The sequence below is a fragment of the Apus apus genome, chromosome 12 (genome assembly GCF_020740795.1).
Source record: "Apus apus isolate bApuApu2 chromosome 12, bApuApu2.pri.cur, whole genome shotgun sequence".
Lineage (NCBI taxonomy): Eukaryota > Metazoa > Chordata > Aves > Apodiformes > Apodidae > Apus > Apus apus.
In genome coordinates this window covers 18,330,162-18,344,626 of record NC_067293.1, presented here as the reverse complement: position 1 = coordinate 18,344,626, position 14,465 = coordinate 18,330,162, and the positions used below count along the sequence as shown (strand labels likewise).

At 42.0% G+C, this 14,465-nt stretch overlaps 1 long non-coding RNA gene across 1 annotated transcript; it reads right to left on the bottom strand.

Moving 5' to 3' along the window:
* Nucleotides 1-468: 468 nt before the first annotated feature.
* LOC127389830 (uncharacterized) lies at nucleotides 469-14,257 on the bottom strand. Its single transcript, XR_007890712.1, has 4 exons — nucleotides 14,181-14,257; nucleotides 12,924-13,052; nucleotides 1,659-1,740; nucleotides 469-566 (listed from the first exon to the last, which is right to left on the bottom strand). It is a non-coding gene; the product is annotated as an uncharacterized LOC127389830 (long non-coding RNA).
* Between the last annotated feature and the right edge of the window lie 208 nt (nucleotides 14,258-14,465).

Below are 14,465 nucleotides of genomic sequence, written 5' to 3'. Positions count from 1 at the left end.
CTTTAAAATGACACTCTAGCTGCAGTCTTATCACTCAACTTCTCATTTTTTTCAAATGCAAAAAAAGATCTGAAACAAACAGATCATAAAATCTTCCTACAAATAATATCTGTTTACTGTCTTTGGGATTATTATGGACAAGGAAATTGAACCAGAACACCAGAAGAATGAATTTTCTTTGGGGAATTAATTCACATCTGTTCCTGGATGACAACAGGAGGAGCAGAACTTAGAAAAGAAATTAAAAAAATAAATTAGAAAAGAAATGTAATTTTTTAAAGGAAAAATGGCTTCCTCTGATCTTTAGCCAAAGATTCAGGAGAGTTTTTATTCTACCTGACCTGATCAGCCCAATTCTAATACAGAGCTGAGAGAGGAGAGAGTCATTATGACAGTCAAGTCCTTTCTGGAAAGGATAGAGGTGGGTTTCTGAAAATAGAAATACCTGGAAAATGCACTTGCCTGGTTCTTTGTTTGCAAATCTTAATGCTCCTCCTTTTGAAGTTTGTTGATGCACTGAGCTTCTCCTCCAGGAGCTCTTCTGGAACAGTGCTTCTCTTCACCACCTTTAGTAAAAAAGAGGGCATGGATTATTCTGTTTGCAGAACCTTTTTGCACCCCAAGTATGGTTTCAGTTTTCCCTTTGAAATTTAGATCAAACAATCTCACCAACACTGATTCCCTTCTCCCAGATGGTGTTCACAGGTCGGACTCTTCAGGCAGCTTGTGGAATGTGGGTTTGGAAGGCACCACAGTTAAACTGACACTTTGCTTTTAAGGTCTATATGTCTTCCATACAATCATAGAATCACAGAATAGTTTGGGTTGGCCTCATCCAACCTGCCCTTGAACACTTCCAGGGATGGGGCAGCCACAACTTCCCTGTACATTAGTAGCAAAAATTAAATGTAGAATCTTTACATTGACAACTAAACAGCACCAAGCTATGAAATGCAAATTAATACTATCATGCCTTTCCTAATTTATAATTAATTTGCCCTGCATTGGCCTACATATTTTTTCCTATTTTTGCAAGAACAAGCCTGACACAGAACCAGAAGAAACAACTGGGGGCTTTTTTTGACCAATATCTAGAGAAAACCCAGCAGGTTTTTCATGAACGTACTGTGCCACCCTAGTCTTCAATTTTAAAAAATATAGGGATAAAAGCAGAAGGGATTTAAGGCATTCTACAGTATGATGATATTGTTAATATACCTGATTTTTCTATTCCTGTTCCTTATGGAATGGAAATGGTGATGCAATTCTGTGATGAAGACACTTTCCATTAAATAGATGAACATAACGAAGTGTATTTTGCTTGAATTTCTATAGCTTCAGTGCACACCAGGCCTGCTAAGGGCTGAGTCCTTTCAAGAACTATTTATTCCAAAGTTGCAGGGCTGATGAAGGCTTTCAAGTTACAAATTCCTGTTTTTCTTGGAGCAACACCTTTAAAGATATGCAAAGAGGGATTTCTCAGCACTGTTCAGAAACGAGTCCCAAGTGATTTGCCACTTTGGAGTACAGAGAATGTTTTCTAATTCAAGCAAACATTTGGGGGAAAGGAAAAAAAAAAAAAAAGGATGTGAAAAAAAAATGAAAGCTCATTAGGAAAACAACAACAAAATCTCAGAAGAAATGTTCAGCCAACTTACTTGGTTTCATAATTGTGCTTTTAGATCCTGGGGCACGAGCAACGTGCAGCATTTTTAATTGAAGGAAAGATGCACCAGTTGTCTGTGAAAAAAAATAAGGTTTTAAAGGCTTTGGAAGAGGTTTGGCAAAAATCCTCAATCGAAGGCTCCCTCAGACCATATTCCCAAAGCTAAAGTCTTTCCTGCTGTTTCTCAGAGTTCATTTTTTTGAGGTAGTATTTTGGGTCCTGTAGGCGATGGAAATATGTAGGTTATTCTCACACAAACAAATTTCAGAAAACCAGATCTATTTGCCTAGTAGATGGACACATTCACTGGGAACCTTTGATAGATGAAGGCAGAGCTACAATTTCTCTGGTTTGCTGCTACAACTGCTGTGTGCTACGCATGGAAAATCACCTGCCTGTGGACAATGTATCTTTGCCTTCACCTTTTTGCATCTTGATCACGGACTGGCAGGCACTTAACCACGTGGAAGGGGATGTAATGTGAATAACTTGCTTTCAGACTTGCAAGTCTTCAGCCATATGTTCACTGATAGCTGAGCATAAATCTACTGGAATTTACTGTCATATACTGCAGATCAATAAACCCACAGTATTTCAGAAGGGCTGAATGTATATTGCATTTGAGAGATGCATATTTTCAGATATAATTATTTACATATAAGGTCCAAGAGCAGGAGATAACCTTAAGCTTCGGTACCATTAACACTTGCAAATAATCATCACTACTGTATCACTCTCACACTCCATAATCTGCTAACATATGTCTACATTTTATATGTGTTTATGTAGTACTTTATATGGAAATGTTTCATTACTGCCCCCAGCAACATGTGGCATTTCTTCAAGAACATTTCAGCACCTTTTACCGCGGTTTCTTCAAATGTCTTTCTAATCGTGAGGATTTCATTCTACAAATGTTATCACTGCTCAAGCAGATTAATTTTCTTTAACTGTTTAATATGCATGCTGGAGGCATTTCAACAATATGCAAAACACACCGTACAGAATTATTACAAGTAAACTACTATCGGGCTATTATAGATCAGATTTAAAGCAGTTTGGTTGGAGAGAGCTCCATTTCAAGACCTGCACGTCTTCCTATTGGGGCATCATTTAATCTGGAATTTTTGTTTGGGATATATGGCAATTTTTCAATTCATTCTTACCACACCACTTTTTCTAAACCCGGTGTTCTTAGTTACCAAAACAGTGACTGCTGGTGAAGAGAGTATTTCATAGAATCATAGAATGTGTGGGGCTGGAAGGGACCTTTGAAGGTCACCCAGTCCAGCCCCCCTGCAGTGCACAGGGACCATTTTAAGTAGACCAGGTTGCTCAGAGCCTGGTCAAGCCTGACCTTGAGTGTCTCCAGGGATGGGGCCTCCAGCACCTCGCTGGGCAACCTGTGCCAGTGCTTCACCACCCTCTCTGCAAAGAACTTTTTTTTGATACCCAGATCTAAACTTACCCTGCTCTAGTTCAAGGTCATTACAGTAGAAAGTTCTGTCTCAGTTTAGATTTCCTGAATCTCAAGCAATTGAGATCATTTTTTTGTTAGTTCCTGTCTGATCTGGCATCTTCTAAAAATGCACAAACCCCAGCTGGCTGGAGAGGCCTCCAGGCAGGTACCAATGCAGAGAAGAAAGTAACAGTTACTAATACAGAAGCTCCTGAGCCAGCTCACCTCTAGCTCACCATGGTCATGTTCAAAGAGACTCAGACCAGTGTCTGCCATCGATGTTTTGTTGTGCAGAAACACAGATATTAGCAATATTCAGATACCATGTCAGCCTTCTAAAAAGAAGGGCTCAGAAGCCAGCTGGGATGAGCAGCTTTTGGGCCAAACTTAACTCTTTGCCAAACTCAGAGCAAGCCTAGACTAACTTTTGAAGAACCAAAAGCAAATGCTAGAAGAAATGCAATTTCCCTGCTGTGAGGTTTGGTGCCGTTACTGTTGGAGATGAATCATTGTTTCTTTCCTATATATCATCTGAGTATCTATAACTGTCTCTCTTCTAAATGTTAATTGTATCCAACAGAAAAGACTTTAAATGAATACTCTGTCAATAACACTGTTATTAATGTTTCTTGATAGGCACGGTTGGAATATTTTGTAAGATCAGAGTCTAGTATTTCCTACAGAACTTGCTTCATGTGTTGTGTTGTTACATCTACTTTTGATCAAAACCTGCTTATAAAGTCCTGGTTGGCTTTTTATGTTATTTTTATCTTTTTTACCTTTTCTCTCAAGAATTCCCTTGTCACTAACTTTTGATAAACTGTAGTGACTGTATGTATAGTAGTGATCCTCACTTATCGGGGGAATTGCAAGCCTGGGTCTTAGCTGTTAAAGTTATATAAAGTTTTTATTATCACATTGCTCAGTTGTGCTGCCTTCACCCAGCTTGGCTGGCATTAGAAGACCCAGTGGGGTCAGGGATTGCAGCCTTAGGCTTGGTGGAGTCATTTGAAGATTTTTCTTTATGCCAAATCTACCTCTTTCTAAATGACAATGACAAGAATCAGCAGCAATTCCTTTCTCTTGGCCACACACCCAGCTGAGAGAAAGGGAGGCAGAAAGGAGACCCCATGTTGTATAAAACCAACCTTCCTTCCTTCCTTCCTTCCTTCCTTCCTTCCTTCCTTCCTTCCTTCCTTCCTTCCTTCCTTCCTTCCTTCCTTCCTTCCTTCCTTCCTTCCTTCCTTCCTTCCTTCCTTCCTTCCTTCCTTCCTTCCTTCCTTCCTTCCCTCCCTCCGTTCTTTCTTTCTTTCTTTCTTTCTTTCTTTCTTTCTTTCTTTCTTTCTTTCTTTCTTTCTTTCTTTCTTTCTTTCTTTCTTTCTTTCTTTCTTTCTTTCTTTCTTTCTTTCTTTTCTTTCTTTCTTTCTTTCTTTCTTTCTTTCTTTCTTTCTTTCTTTCTTTCTTTCTTTCTTTCTTTCTTTCTTTCTTTCTTTCTCTCTCTCTCTCTCTTTCTCTCTCTCTCTCTCTCTCTCTCTCTCTCTCTTTCTCTCTCTCTTTCTCTTCCCCCTTCTCATCTCCTTTTTCTCTTTCCCTGCTGTTTCTTCAGATTTAGTCCTTTTGTTTCCTCTCCTTCAGACAGTCCTCTGCCTGGACTGCTGCTCAGAGAGCTAAAGAACATATATACTGCCCTATGCACAGCACACTTTGATAGTTCACAATGAGACACCAAAGCTGAAATAAACACATAGCTGGGGAAAAAAAAAAAAAAAAAAGAAGTTAAATCCCTACTTGAAAACCTGTTTTGTGTTTTCTTATTTCTTAAAGTTATTTTAAAGTGTTTAAACCAGACCAATTATAGTCAGAAACTACTTCACTTAATCCATTCCTTTATCTCCTGGGAAAAATCACCAAAGCAATTCTCAAAATGTTTAAATCCCCCAGTGTGCATAAAAGCAGCAAGTAAATCTGCTCCTTCCCAGGCAAACTGTAAGGATTTCACTGACATCTTTAATTAAACTAGCAAATAGGTCGGTGTCCCTTGTATCCTGACCAACACACTGTCAACAAGGAAGAAAAAAAACACACTGAAAAGAAGGATTTGTACTGAAAAATAACACCAGAAACATTTGTATAATCATGATCATGGACTGGAACAGGAATGTAATCAGGAATTATTAATCGTTATCAACTACTTCCTGGCAACATATTGCTTTGATAATGCTCCTTTAACTACAGTCAAGTTACTTATGAAATAATTAAACCCAAAAGTTGGAAATGGAACAAAAAAAAAACCCCCAAATTCATGAAGCTGTGCAAAAAGAAAGCGTGTTTCTCTCTGTGAATTTTTAAGGGGGGACTTAATTCCAAAAGGGGGAAGTGTGCAGTTGTTAGTAGAGCAGTAATAAGCAGAGATGGCTGCAGAGGACACGTTCTGCAGCCCTCCCACCCATCCCTGCCGAGCCCGCGGGGAGCGAGCGGCACAACAGCAGAGAGGGGAATTCCATGGGTCTTAGATCCAGAAGACTAAGCCTACATCTTAAGAGGAACACTTGAAGGAGCTGGGAATGTTTAGTTTGAGGAAGAGGAGGCTGAGGGGAGACCTCATCAGTCTCTACAACCACCTGAAAGGTCATTGTAGAGAGGTTGGTGCTGGTCTCTTCTCACAGGTGATCAGTGACAGAACAAGAGGGAAGGGCTTCAAGCTGCACCAGGGCAGGGTCAGACTGGACATTAGGAGCAATTATTTCACAGCAAGAGTGGTCAGACAGTGGAACAGGCTGCCCAGGGAGGTGGTGGAGTCACCATCCCTGGGTGTGTTGAAGGGTGGTTGGGATGTGGTGTTGGTGGATGTGCTTTAGGGGAGACTTTTGTAGAGTAGGGGTGATGGTTGGACTGGGTGATCCCAAGGGGCTTCTCCAACCTGAGCAGTTCTATGATTCTATGATACATCCCCACACGTTGCTCATTATCAATAACATGACTGGCACAGTTCCGCAGCACAGATTTCAGCCCACAATTGTACAAGCTCACTTCAGGAAGCTGCACCCAACAGCACTGGGCAACTTGTCACCATCTCCCATTGCCATCATCCCCTTACGCATCAGGTTTTCTTGCTCCTGCATGAGAAATCCAATATTCCCAGGGATCAGAAGGTTTTCATTGCATGAAAAAAGCATGATCCAAAACCCCTCCTCTCAGTTCTGGGGAAGAAAGATTTATGATGCTCAACTAGCAAAGATAGCAATTAGCTCGAATACTCAAGAGCAGAGAGCCTGACAATCTGATGAGTTATTCTTTTGAACTGGGGCAGCAACGCATGCATAAATTTTCTTGTAAACAATTATTACAGGAATGCACTGTAAACACAATTAATCATCTCAAGGTGTTATCTCTAGGTGTTTTCCCCACAGATTATGTGCCACTCACTCAATACATCAAATTTTAACATAAAGACATCAATAGCTGGTATTATTCATATTCCCATTCAACCAAACATGGCTGGGAAGCAGCTAACAAGCTTTGATTATAGTTTGAAAACACAGAAAATATTGCATGAAATGGGAAAAAGAAGATGGGGATTGTGAAACTTTGAATGAAAGTAGGATTAAAGAGGAGGCAATCTGAATCAGAGCATTGACTCAGATAAAATATGAGTGCTTTGTAATTTAAAATGCATTTCCACTGATACGAATTGGAAAGAGTCTGGTACATCTCGTTAATAGGAATATTAAGTTTTACATCATCTTAGATAGGTTCTTCTTACAAAACAGTATTTACAAGAGCCTTACAATAATAGGCTGCCTAATGTTTCCATAAGATTTCTTCTTATGATATATACCAAACAGAGTTTCATCTATTGTTCCTAATTATCAGCTGGGGATTTGCGTGGCGGGCAGAGGGAACAAAAGCATCCAGCTCCGTTTCATCTCCTACAGTCTGCAGAGCATCGAGCAACGGGCACTCCAGCTTCGTTTGAAAACCACCCCTCAGAAGCTCTGAAATCCCTTTGGAGATCATTGGATGGACTTTGGCAGGAGTTGAGAGAAAAACTGGTTCAGGAGAGGGGGGCGACCTGGGCCAAGGGAGAGTCAGATGAGGCAAGGGGGGAGGGAAAGAGGAGTTGATGGAGCAGAGGAGGGGGCAGAAGGGACACGGGTCAGAGAGGATCAAAGAGCATCTCTCTGGCTTGTCAGCTCTGAAATAATTTGCAACATGGGGAAGACATAAGAGGCACAAATAAAGACACTGGAAGGGCTCACAGAAACTGCAAGTAAGGATTGGACAGTTTTAAGTCTCAGCTTGGCAGGGAGCTGCGTCACCTCTATTATTACCTAGAAAGATGATCCTTGAGGTTCCTTCCATCCTGGCATTCAATGATTTTGCCTCCAGAAAAGAAGTGCAGAGGAGCTACCAAAGTGGTCTGAAAGGCAGCAGGAACAACATCATTCCTGTTTACAAACAGAAGATGTGTTTGTTTGGACTTCTGCTGCTCTGCCCAGCACCCTGAGCAGCAGCTGTGGCTCTGCAACAAGCAGATTGATTCCATGTGGGATGATCAGGACAGTGTGGAGTCAGGGTAGGGATTCTCTTTTTCCAGACACTTTTCAGAGACTTACCTAGCGTAGTCTTTCCTCAGATCTCCATCTATATGGAATCAAGACCTCAGGAGATGAACGCAGATGTTTCAAAAACTTTTCATACCAGTCTACTTTGCTTTTTAGGTCTCATCATATAATTTGGTGGTGTCCTGCACATCAGGGGCCATGGTCTTCAAGATTTTAACAGGTTTATACACCTCTTCTCTTCAAGATGCTGACCATTTTATGACCACGATGCAAGGTATTCATTTTTCTCTTCATTCCCTGAAGCAGGATGATGGAAACTGGCCAGCAAACAAATCACACTGAAGTATTAGCCTCACAGTCCCAGAGACTTTTTTGACTGATCCTATTCAATAAGGGCAGGAGTATTGCACCACAGATTTATTCACGGATATGGACAACAAAACAACATTGCTGGATAATTATTTAAAAGATCGGGAAGTCACCTTGCTATATGTTTTCTAGGGCATTGCTAATTTTTATTACTGTCCATTCCTGTTGTACTGTCTAGCCCTGAAGATAATTTGGTGTCTGTAAAGCCATCCCTTGCATATGCAGCTGAAAATCAATTAAATGCATTTGTTTGTGTGCAGGAAAGAAACATATTTGGAGAGATTTGTCCCTTTCTGTTGGTGGCAGCTCTTCGGCAGCAACCCTTATCTACCCTGACACTGGCTAATGCAAGGGAGGCAGCTGAAAGTCCATAAAACATGAACAAAAGGAAGGCAAAATATGCTTGATGAGCCACCTCAATTCACCTTAATAAGTTATCATGGTGGCACTATCTGGCGTTCCTAATGTGCTGCACACCCATCAGCACCGAGCGGTTGAGATGAGCTTTCTGCTTATCAATGGCTTCTTTTTCTTCTCGTGTCTGGCGAATTCCTAATAGTGGATGATTTCCTGTATGCACATCCCATTTGTGGGTTGCAGCAGGGTATTATGATGAATTTACACTATCAATGAACATTGCTGAAGGGCCTCATTAACTTGTGCAGGCGGTGAATTTGTATTTTTCAAAACGCCACTCTTCCTCTACAGAAATCTAGCTGACAGTGGCAGTCAAGCACTTGACTGGTTAATAAGGCAGCTCAAAGGAAACAGCTTCACTTCACTGTGAGTTTTTGTCCTTGTTTAATTTCTCCTCCTTTCTCGACAGGTTTTGAGGATGTGTGAAGATAATGTAGTTTGGTTTTTAATCTCCCGGTCCCGCTGACTACGGCGATGGAAACAAAAGCAGCAACGCAGAAAATTACAGAGATACATTTGAAACAGAACCAGTAATAAAAAACCTGGGGTTCTGGCTGAGATTTTTGTTCTCTTCTTGGCATAAGGAGGAAGCTTCTTCCAACCCTGCTAAGTCCCAGCTCTGTTTTGCTCTGCCTGCAAAGTGAACAAGACAATCGTGCCCGTAATGCAGGGCCGAAAAACCTGCAGGCATCAGCACCCGGCCCTGCAGACAGACTGCAACCTGCAAACAGCTCAGAAGCAAGCTTGTCAGACTGGCTGCGACATATGGAGCTACAACCAGAATATTTCCAGATATAGGAAATACCAAGCATTCTGTAAACAGAGCCATGGGGAGGATTTTTTTGCAGAGATATTTTTACGACTGGGAAGTTGCAAGAATCTGTTGGCAGTATCTGCGCGCTCAGTTGCCACCTGTGTTTTTCTCAGCAGAACGTGGTTGACATGCTGCCTTCCCACAAGATTATTTTCTTTTTATCCCACATTGTGTCTTCCAGTACCTCTTGAAAGCTCAGTGGAAGCTGCAGAGACTATGTGGAAGCCTTGTTCCTTGTGTATGACAATATTTAGCCATGGCAGATCTTTAAACATACCTGGATGTCGATGAAAGGTGTTGCAGCGATGCACCGGGAGGAGTTTTTGGCTCCAAGGTCAGCAGAGCTTGGTCAGGGCATCCCAGGAGGAAGCATCCCTCCAAAAGGACCACAACAGCTCAGGACCACTCACAGAATCCCAGAAAGAATCATTCTGGTTGGAGAAGACCTTTAAAATCATCAAGTCCAACCATACACCGAGTCCACTCCTGCTCATCTCCAAAGGGTGACCCGCTGCAACCTGTGTTGGGACGAGAGCAGGAGGGAGGAAATGGGAGATACTGGGTGTTTTATACATGGTTGGTAGGGCTGGACTAGGTCAAAAAGACGTGCAGGAACCAGGGCTGACACTGCTGAAGAGAGGTACTCAGTGTTGCTTGTGCCATATGGGCAGCAGGAACCACAAACAGTGAGGTCAAGCCTGGGAAACGGCAGCAACAGGCAAGACAAAATGGATTTTCCTTTAGCCTTAAAATCCAAACCTTAACATGAAGTGAGTATTTTCACTCTCTCTGCCTAAACACATATGAACACATATATAACAAATATGTCTCTCCACATACATACGTCCCCATATAGATGTAGGTGAAATAAATCTGTAAAACATGAGAAATGACATCCACAAAGGTACATTTTTAGTAACATAGAAGAGAAATGATTGACAGAACAAAGCATATGGAAACGAAGAAGAATCTAACCCACATTTAGATCTAAGAAAAAAATATTTGCCTGAAGGGAAAATATTAATTAGTTTGTCTACATGCAAGATAAAAGTCTGGAAGACATATCCATCAAAAGGCAGCAGAATAAACAGCAAAATGGAAATTATTTGTAAATTGACAGTAAACTTGGCAAACATTGAGGGGGTAAACAAGTTATTTGGCATGCAAAGCACTCAGAAATCACAGCCTCTGTCAGGAGGCATCTGTGCATATATTCACTTATTTGACAGAAATTAACATTTTGCAGAAATCTTTGTTGCATGCTAAAGACTTCTTCACCCTCCTTAATTATTTTAATTGCTGCTTCAAAATGTTCCGTATAAACATGAAAAAAAAAAAAAAGGCATTAAAACCCACCAAGTCCAGTTCCACACTATCCATAACACACACTGACTCTGTACAGGAGCTTAGCACAAAACCTACAGGGATGTAAAATAATTGACATAGAAGAGCCACATTTGTTTTTTTCTTGGTGGAAACTGAAGAAACACACGAAGATGTTCTCAATATCCTTTCAGTGTTGTGAAAGGCTTGAAAAACAAAACACTCTTTCCCAAAACAAATGCCATTATTCCAATGGTTTAGAAGCCCGGGGTGATGGAAATACCTGGTTTTCCATTCTTTTGGGAAAACCATGAGAAAAACTAGCTTGCATGAGCTGCATGTGTACATCCAGAATACAGGTGGAAATTGGAAGTGATCACACCATAACAAACTCTAATGATAGACTTTTTTTTCATGAGTAATCCAAATTGTTCTGTTCTTTAGCTATTCCTTTTGAGGGATGCACAATCCCCCATCCACATCATCTACCTGCTGCATGGGGGATGCTGGAAATATTGTCAGCCCAGCCAACAACCAGATTCCTACTCTTTGGGGAAAAGATGAAGGTGATGAGCTCAGAAGAGTCCTGACACTACACTTAGGTCAACAGAGTCACAGGAGACAACCAGTCATAGAATTATATCATAGCATCATCGAATGGTTTGGATTAGAAGGGACCTGAAAGATCATCCAGATCCAACCCCCTGCATGGGCAGGGACACCTCCCACCAGCCCAGGCTGCTCCAAGCCCCATCCAACCTGCCCTTCAACACTGCCAGGGATGGGGCAGCCACAGCTTCCCTGGGCAACCTGGACCAAGAAAACATCAAGAAAAAGGATAAAAAGTGAATTGAGGCTGTCCTCCAGGAATGGGGATTGACCAAAGCCCATCAATCTTCTCCAGTGAGAGTGGCTGCTGAAGACACTGCCATGGGCCCCACCGTGATGGCTGGGTGGCAGGACTGGGGCTTTTGCCTTGTTTTGTGATGAAGGAATTGCTGATTCCCCAGATTACACCAGGCTCTGGAAGCACAGCAGTGGTTCTTCACCATCCTTTACAGCCATGGATTTACGCAAAAAGCCGCATTACAAAGCTGATGTAAAATTGCTTTTTAAGAATAGAATCTGAATAATAGTTCCAGCAAAATGTAGACCCACAAATTGTACCTGATCCTCACCAAGTGTAAAGTCACCTGGGTCAAAAAAGCCCTTGGTGTCAGATGGAGACCTAACCCTTCACACTTAACACACCATTCCTCTTTATCACACTGCAGCCACAACATTTGTTCACCAACAGTTGGTAAAAATGAAGCAATCCAGAGGGAAAATCACAGCTACTTCTGGTGAGCTGGCTCTCCACCCTCCAGCTCTTTCCCCCCATGTTGTTGATTTGTTCTTGGGCACGCCAGTCCAGTTTGATTAAAACAGTAATAGCAGGAAAAGCTCATTTAAACAGATCCAAGCACTGAAGGCAACCTCTTGTGAGCCCAGATTAAAACCCCTCAAGAATCCAAGTGCTGAACTTAGCCAGATCTGAGAGGGTTGGTTCCTTTTCATTAAAATGAAAAGCAACTCAAATACTCCATTTCCTCCAGCAACCCATTTCCAGGTCAGGTTCCAAAGCCAAAATATCTTGTTTTCTGCATTATTTGTATGTATTGTAACATCTAAGTAATTTGAGTAGTTGTCAGGCTGGATGCCTGCAATTCAAGTGATTCACAGCTATGTGAGGGCTATGGTTTCTGCAAATGTAACAACAGCAAAACCTTGGAAAATTCTCAAAAATGCCAACACAACTTTTGATGTCTACATGTGATACTTAGCAAAGAATTTGGAAAGGCAGCATGTTTAGGAAGAAGTCCAAAAATACAACGTAGCAAAATAAAATCAGCAGGAAATAAGTAGTCTGGCAAAAAAATCATTTGTACTTCCATCACACCTCTAGAAATCCTGAATTGCAAAAGGTTTTGGGTAGTTTCTGCTTTGGGCACGACAGGTTTCTGCAGGTCTAGTGACTGGGACAGGCAGGACTTTGTGATGATGCTTTCTGGAGGAGTTTAGCAGGTGCTGTGGGGAGCTCTAAGCACAGGTACAACCACACACACAGGTACAACCACACACACAGGTGCAACCACACACGAGGTGCAAGACACTCCATGAAACCCTTGTGAAGTGCAAATGACAGCAACCACTCGTCCCTGATATTCTTTCCTGAAAAACCAAGTGAAGGACACCTCTGTTTTATCCTTTCTTGGCTCCTAGATCATCAGATATTGTCACTTTCCAAACAAAACCACACCATTTTCTTACCTTCAGTCAGAGGCTTGAATTATAGATTAGAAGTAAGCCTGTTGAGTCCTCAGCTCATACAGTCTTGCCACAGTGAATTCAGATTTGCTGGGAGAGGAGCAAAGTAGGAGCAATTCCCTTCAGGGCATTCTAAAACCAAAATATTAAGTTATTTAATAGCTGAAAACAGGAAAAGGACTAGAGGCAAGGCTAGCCCAGTCCCAGCAGGCATGATGTCCATTACAAACAGCTTCCCAAAATCTGATTGTGTTCTCAGTTGTCCCCAGTTCCAGTTCCCAGCAGCATCCTGTTGGCTCCCAGAAAGGCTCCCGCCCCATCTGATGGAGCACTCTCTGAATATTTGTAATTGTGCTTGTAATTCTGTCATCTCTTGAGTCCCAGCATCCTGAGAACGATCATTTCAGCTTTGCAGGAGGTGGATTTAGGACCTTCTGCACTTACCTGGGACCAGCTGTCTTCTGCTGCTGCTGTCTCTGGAACTACAGCAAGGCTGCCCTGCAACATCGAGTCTATTTTATCTATTAAAACACCCAGCCCATGGGGGGGTCTGCATCTCCTACAGCCCTAAGAAAGACCCAACATGCCAAACAGTGACAATCCATGGGTGCTGCCTTTCCCACTGACCATACAGGGCTTGGCACCAACCGTGCCAACACCTCCTGCCTGACAGGTAGAGGCTTGATGGGTTTGAGTGATGAGGTTTCACACCACCACAAAGCGAAGCCTAGAGATGTCAACAGGCTTATGAATTATTTAGAACACTTTTCACTAATAAGTTTCCATGCAGAGGTGTCATGAAAGCTATGCAGGGTTTTGCTGCTTTTAAAAGATAAAGAATGTAAAGCATTCTCCAGACTTCCCCGTGTGTGCTCAGGAAGGATCATGGAAGAAGTCTGAATAAAGAAAATCATTCAAAATAATTTTAAAGGCTAAAATATATTTTGCCTTATGCCTGGGCTCCTGGCTGTCAGTGGCTCAGTGCTCTTCCCTGGGGACACTGCTGCTCTCCCAGCAGGGTCTGGCTGTGGCTGGATCTACCTAATTCCAACAATATCAGAGAAAGGAATGAACTTTTATTGCTTCTTCTCAAGGAAATTCAGAGCTGATAGCTCTTTGCCCCAGATGTTTCACTCTGCAAGTGTATAACGTCACTGTTAATCCAAGCTCCTCCTGGAAGCTGAAAGCAGGAGATCCTACACATAAAAGAGTTAAACCCCACACTACAGCTAGACATCATAAAATCCATGCTTTCCAAACCTTTGTTTAAACTCAAAGTGATGCTCGTGCTCTTCTGTCTGAGATGGTCTAAAGACAGAGGAGAGGGGAGGTTTGCAGGGAGCTGTTATGTCTTTTATAAGCTCAAGCAGCTGAAGTGGAAAGAGACGGACAAGCTGCAGGCACACAAGGGCACACATGCTCTACATAATTTATAAGTCTGTTGACAACTCCAGGTTGTGCCATGTGTTATTTTGATACCTTACTGCTCAAATCTATAAAGCTCGGATCTGTCGACTATCAAGCTCTCGCGTGCCCCAAAGCTTG